Raw genomic sequence first — 6,000 nt, 5'->3', positions numbered from 1 at the left:
GTCACAGACTCTGGCAGCAAGAGATAAAGGTTCATTGAGCACCTGCTATCTGCCAGGCAGAGCGCCGCTAAGCCATCTCAGGTGTGTGCTAATACTTAATGTTCCACACGGCTGCCATTACAGCATTTCATTTAAATGACCCACAAACCCCAGGTCCTACAACTGCAAAGGGGTGGAGCCTGACTTGGACCACACCCATCTGCCCCCGGGAGTGCCTCCTGCCCTGGTTGGCCTGGTTGCACAGAGCTCTCTGCCCTCTCCCTCCAGCCTGGATTGGCAAACTCGGGTCAGTTGGCTCCACAAACTGTTGTATTCTTGACCTCTGTTCCCTCTTTCCCAGCCAGCACCTTGGACCTGGTGCTGCAAACCAGACCCCTGGGAGACCTACACTGGTTTGAGTGACCTGGTCTGAGGAACCGCTGGCCATCCCACAGGCTGTCATCACGCAGGTGCCAGCAGGCTCTGCCATGCAGGAGGTAGAAGGCTCTCGGAGACCAACGTGGCCCAGCCCCTCCATCCCATAGACAGGGAGGAGTAGCTTGCACAGGGCTTCAGGGAAGCCCAGCCCAGGAACTCTGAGTGGAGCACTCATCCCACCGCCCCCGGCTCAGTGTCACAGACGTGCAGAGGAGGCGACAGAGCTGGGAGCTCTCTGTGCCTCTGTGGTCTGGGCAGTGCCTCTGTCCTCCCCAGGACAGGACAAACCAAGCCAATGTCTCCCACGGCGGCTGCTGAGACAGCACCTTTCCCTTACCCGGCTCAACTCCCGCCCACGGGGACAGCTGCCCACGCTCCATACTCGTCGTGCCCCACCTGCCATCAGAGGAGCCTGCCAGGAGGCGACGTGCCGGGCCGCGTGCTCCCGGCCACCTGGCTCTCCTTTCCTCTCACTCCCCACGGCCTTGCCTCCCTTGGCCTGGCTGAGGGCCTGGGGCCTTGGAGGAGGGCAACATGCCTGAAGTCTGCGCCCAGCTCGGCCCTGATGGTCGCCAGGGTGTGGTCCCTGGCCCCCTCCCTGCCATCTCCCCCAGGAGCCCAGCCTCAGCTTCCATTCACTCAGTGGGAGGGAGCCATGGCCAGAGCCCACCCAGGTGCCCACGGGCTGGGTGGGCTGGGCAGCAGTGCTGACCGTGAATGACCCGAGCCCTTCCCCGGAGGAGCTCCAGGTGACAGATGGGGGGAGACCTGCTTGTGGCTCCATCAGCCGAGGCAGAAAAGGGGTCACGCATGCTGTGTGCTGCAGGCGTAGGGGAGACTGCGTTCAGGCACCAGTGAGACCCGGCGGGTGGGCAGGGCAAAGATTCCAGGGAGAGTCAGGGTGGGGCAGGAGGGGAAGCTATGAACAAAGCACCAGGAAGGAGGGGCCTGCGTGGCTGGAAGGGCCGTGACCCTGCAGGGGGCTCCGGGGGCAGGGGCTGCAGATGGAGATGGGGCGTCACGAGGACAAAACATACAGCAGAAGGCAGCTGGGGGTGACCAGCCAGGGCCCCTGCCCGCCCCAGCCCCTCTCCTCCTCTCCCTGCCGCCCAGGCCTTCCTCCAGAAGGCACCTGCTTCTTTTGTATTTCTAAGATTTATTCTATTTATTTGAAAGGCAGAGTGACAGAGAGGAGGACAGAGAGATAGAGAGATCTTCCATCTGCAGGTTCACTCTCCAAATGGCTGCAACAGCCAGAGCCAGACCAGCCAAACCCAGGAGTCTGGAGCTCCACCTTGGTTTCCCACCTGGATGGCAGGGGTCCAAGCACTTGGGCCGTCTTCTGCTGCTTTCTCAGGCACATTAGTGGGGAGCTTAATCGAAAGTGGAACAGTCCGGACTCGAACCGGCACCTGTATGGGATGGCAGCTACAGGCGGTAGCTTAACCGGCTGGGCCACAGTAGCAGCCCCATCACCTGCTTCTTTCTGAACACACACTGTGATCCCAGGCAGCACCCTCTCCCCTCAGCCCCAGAGGCAGTGTCCACTCCCCCAGGGGAGCTAACAGCCCAAACACTGGCCACTCGGCTATGGCCGTGAGAAGCTGATGCCAAGAGATCCTCGCCATCCCACCCCCTACCACCACCCCACCATCCTGGCCTCATCAGCCAGCAGGACCTCCCTGGGCACCAAGCAGCCCACTCTCCTCATCTGTCCCCTCCCCACCAATCCCCTCAGCCTCCCCTCTGTCCCTAAACCACTGTGGACTGGTCACCCACAAAGAACCACCACCCTCCAGATTGTGTGAAGCCACTGAGCTCCAGGGCATGCTTGTCACCAACCACAGCCCGGCCCAGCCTGGCCAGGGCCAGTCCCAGGCTGGGGCGCACCTCTGCAACCTGGCCCCTGCCAAGCTCAGCCTTGACCTTCTCCTAACCTCCCGGGACCTGGCCCCGACACCTCAGCCCTTCCATGAGCTCTCCACCCTGCCCCACTCACTGATGCTGCCATCTGTCCCAGCTTTTCCATGTTGGCAGATGAATGGGGGCAGGGGGTGGCGGCTAGGGCCATGTTTGGTGAGCTCTTGAGACTAAAACCGGGCCTGGCATCTTTGTGTCCCCTGGGACACCAGACACCCACTGGAGGTGTGGGAACAGGGAGTGAGAAACACAATGATTGGCTGAGACACGCCTAGCCCCGGTCACCAGTTCCCCCTGCTGCACTCCATCCTGCCCCTGGGACCCCTTGTGGAGCAGGAGAAAGCCGTGATGGGGGGATGGAAAATATTCCTGGTACTGCTCTAAGGCCACAGCCCGTGGTTGCGGAGAGGAGCAAGGGGGGCTGGCGAGGAGGGGGGAAAGAAGTTAACAAGATTAAAAAAGCCATAATGAGACCGCAGCCCAAACCCTGCAATTATGCTCCCAAATTTAATCAGAGCAGCTTCCCGCACTGGGCCTGTCACCCGGGCAGCTTCTGCCTCCCAGGCCCAGCCCTGGGGACACTGCAGAGGCCTGAACCCCTCTGCCGAGCACGCAACACCCCGCACCCCAGCCACCGCGGCGCCGCCTCGTGGGCTCGACTTCCCTCTGCTCAACCCCCCTGCTCCCACTGCCCCCCCAGGAGCCGCTCTCCCCGCGGCGCTGGCGTCCCGCTCTGTGGGACCCCTGGGCTCCCCTGGGGCTCCCCCGTTCCCAGCCTTACCCCGTCGGCTCTCGGGCTCAGCTTGCCCAGACACAGCAACCTCCTTGAGAACAGGAGCTGTTTGAAAGCACGACTTTGCTCTCCCCAGCACAGAGGTGGGGGTGGGAGGGTCCGTGCCCACAGCAGGGACAGTGGATGCTCCCCCAGCACCTCTGTGCCCCCTCCTGGCCCAGCCTCCCATGTGACTAGGCCAGGCCGTGGACCGTAGATTCCAGGCTGAAGGGTCAGCACCCTGCCCGCTCCTCCCACCTCCTGCCCTGCTGGCCTTGGAGGACTTGAAGTTGGGAAGATGTGCCCGCTGCAATGGTTAACTGTAGGTGTCAACTTGATGCCTCACGGATGCCCGGGTGCCCCATTAGGCCCCACTTCTGGGTGCACCCAGGCTGTTTCTAGCAGACACTGGCTCTGAGGAACACTCACGGCCCTCCCCGACACAGGTGGGCATCAGTCAGCAGAGGGAGGACTCACTTTCTCTCCGGCCGGCTGGCTGAGCTGGGCATGGGCTCCCGCCCTTGGCAGCCCTGGGTCTGAGGCCCTCAACCCAGGACTGGAATCCACACATTCAGCTGTTTCTCAGGCCTGCAAAGTTCACCAGGGTCTTCCTGGGCCTCCGGCTCGCAGGCAGGAGGCGAGGGGCTGGCCAGCCTCTGTAATCGCACGAGCTGACACCTGGTAACATCTCTTTCCCTGTCGCTCCGTCGCCTCCTGGGTCTGCTGCCGCAGAGAGCTCTGGCAAACGCAGCTCCTCAACCCAGGCGGCCCTTCCACCCAGAGAGCTCAAACCCTGCTGTGTGAAGCCACAGAGCTGCCGGGGCTTGTTTGTCATTGCACGGAGCCCAGCCCATCCACACTAATACAAACCTGTCAATCACTGAGGAACCACCCATTCTAGCTAATACAAACCTGTCAATCAGTGAGGGACCGCCCATCCACACTAATACAAACCTGTCAGTGAGGGACCGCCCACCCTAATACACACCTGTCAATCATTGAGGAACCACCCATCCTAGCTAATACAAGCCTGTCAATTAGTGAGGGACCGCCCACCCTAATACACACCTGTCAATCATTGAGGAACCACCCATCCTAGCTAATACAAGCCTGTCAATTAGTGAGGGACCACCCACCCTAATACACACCTGTCAATCATTGAGGAACCACCCATCCTAGCTAATACAAGCCCGTCAATTAGTGAGGGACCACCCATTCTAGCTAATACAAACCTGTCAATCAGTGAGGGACCGCCCATCTTAGCTAATACAAACCTGTCAATCAGTGAGGGACCGCCCATCTACACTAATACAAACCTGTCAATTAGTGAGGGACTGCCCACCCTAATACACACCTGTCAATCATTGAGGAACCACCCATCCTAGCTAATACAAGCCCGTCAATTAGTGAGGGACCACCCACCCTAATACACACCTGTCAATCATTGAAGAACCACCCATCCTAGCTAATACAAGCCCGTCAATTAGTGAGGGACCACCCACCCTAATACATACCTGTTAATCAATGAGGAACCACCCATCCTAGCTAATACAAACCTGTCAATCACTGAGGAACCACCCATTTTAGCTAATACAAACCTGTCAATTAGTGAGGGACCGCCCATCCTAATACATACCTGGCAGTCATTGAGGGACCACCCATCCTACTACAAACCTATCAATCATTGAGAGACTGCCCATTCTAGCCAATACAAAGCTGTCAGTCATTGAGGGACCACCCATCCTACTACAAACCTGTCAATCACTGAGAGACTGCCCATCCTAGCCTATGCAAGCCTACCATTTTGAGGGGCATGTCTCATCCCTATCAAAAGGAAAAAAACGAGACGGCACATCTGGTCCCAGGTCAGGAAGCGGGCTCTGGTTACACATGTACCAACGAGTTACCGTGTCAGTCAGGTACATTCTGCAACTTCTGTGGACCATCTGACATCAGTGTTAGGAGACAGACATGGTGCCATCCACGGAGAAGCACGGGGGAGGGGTGTCGTGTATGGGGAAGCCAGCTCCCCCTGTGCAGAACAACAGCATGGGGCTCACTGTGGTTGCCCAGGGCATTAGGATCTGCAGACTCCCTTCCAGCCCATTGTCTCAGGGGACTCATGACCTCTCCCAGTGGGGCAGGCAGGGCACCTGCTGCTGCCGACGGTCAAGGAGATGCCAAGTTCACCAGAGCTGAGACCTGGGCGCGGCTCTGCAGGCTCTCCGTCAGGTCTTGTGCTTCCTGAGCCTCCCCACCACAGCCGCAGGCCAATCCCTGCAAGCACACAGCCTCCCACCCGCCCGCCCCCTGCTTCCTGTGTCCTTACTCACAGGCCGAGGCCTTTGGTGTCTGGCCGTAACAGGCAGGCAGCCCACAGCCCTGAGTCACAGATGTCCCTGGTTCACTGGAAGCAACCACAAGTTTCCTGGGGTTTTGCTGGAGGGGTTGGGGGGGGGGGCAGGAGGTGATCAGAGGCCACTGCAGGGACAGGGTGACCGTGGGGATTCTCAGTCCCACTGGCAGGGTGAGGAGAGGGTGCAAGGATGTTGGTCCAGGGTGAAGCATAGCCTGGGTGAGGTGGTCAGGGCTCAAATGGAGTTTGGAGCAGAATCAAGCACCGGACCTGTGGCATTTTGTGAGCCAGAGGAAAGCTTTTCTAGAGTAAGAGCCCATTCTGGAAGCACAGAGCTTTCCCGGCCCTCGCAACCCATCCCATCCATTCATCCAACAAATCTGATGGCAGGTGCCCCTGCCCCTGCCCTCGAGGGGAGCAGAAGGCAGAATCTCCACCTAGAAGTCGGAGCCAGCCTCGATCATTTCCCGGCTGTGTGGCCGTGTGCTGATGACTTAGCCTCTCTGAACCCCATTTGCCAAACAGAGCTGATAAT

The sequence above is a fragment of the Oryctolagus cuniculus genome, chromosome 12, assembly GCF_964237555.1.
Source record: "Oryctolagus cuniculus chromosome 12, mOryCun1.1, whole genome shotgun sequence".
Classification (NCBI taxonomy): Eukaryota; Metazoa; Chordata; class Mammalia; order Lagomorpha; family Leporidae; genus Oryctolagus; species Oryctolagus cuniculus.
This window is presented reverse-complemented; position numbering follows the sequence as displayed.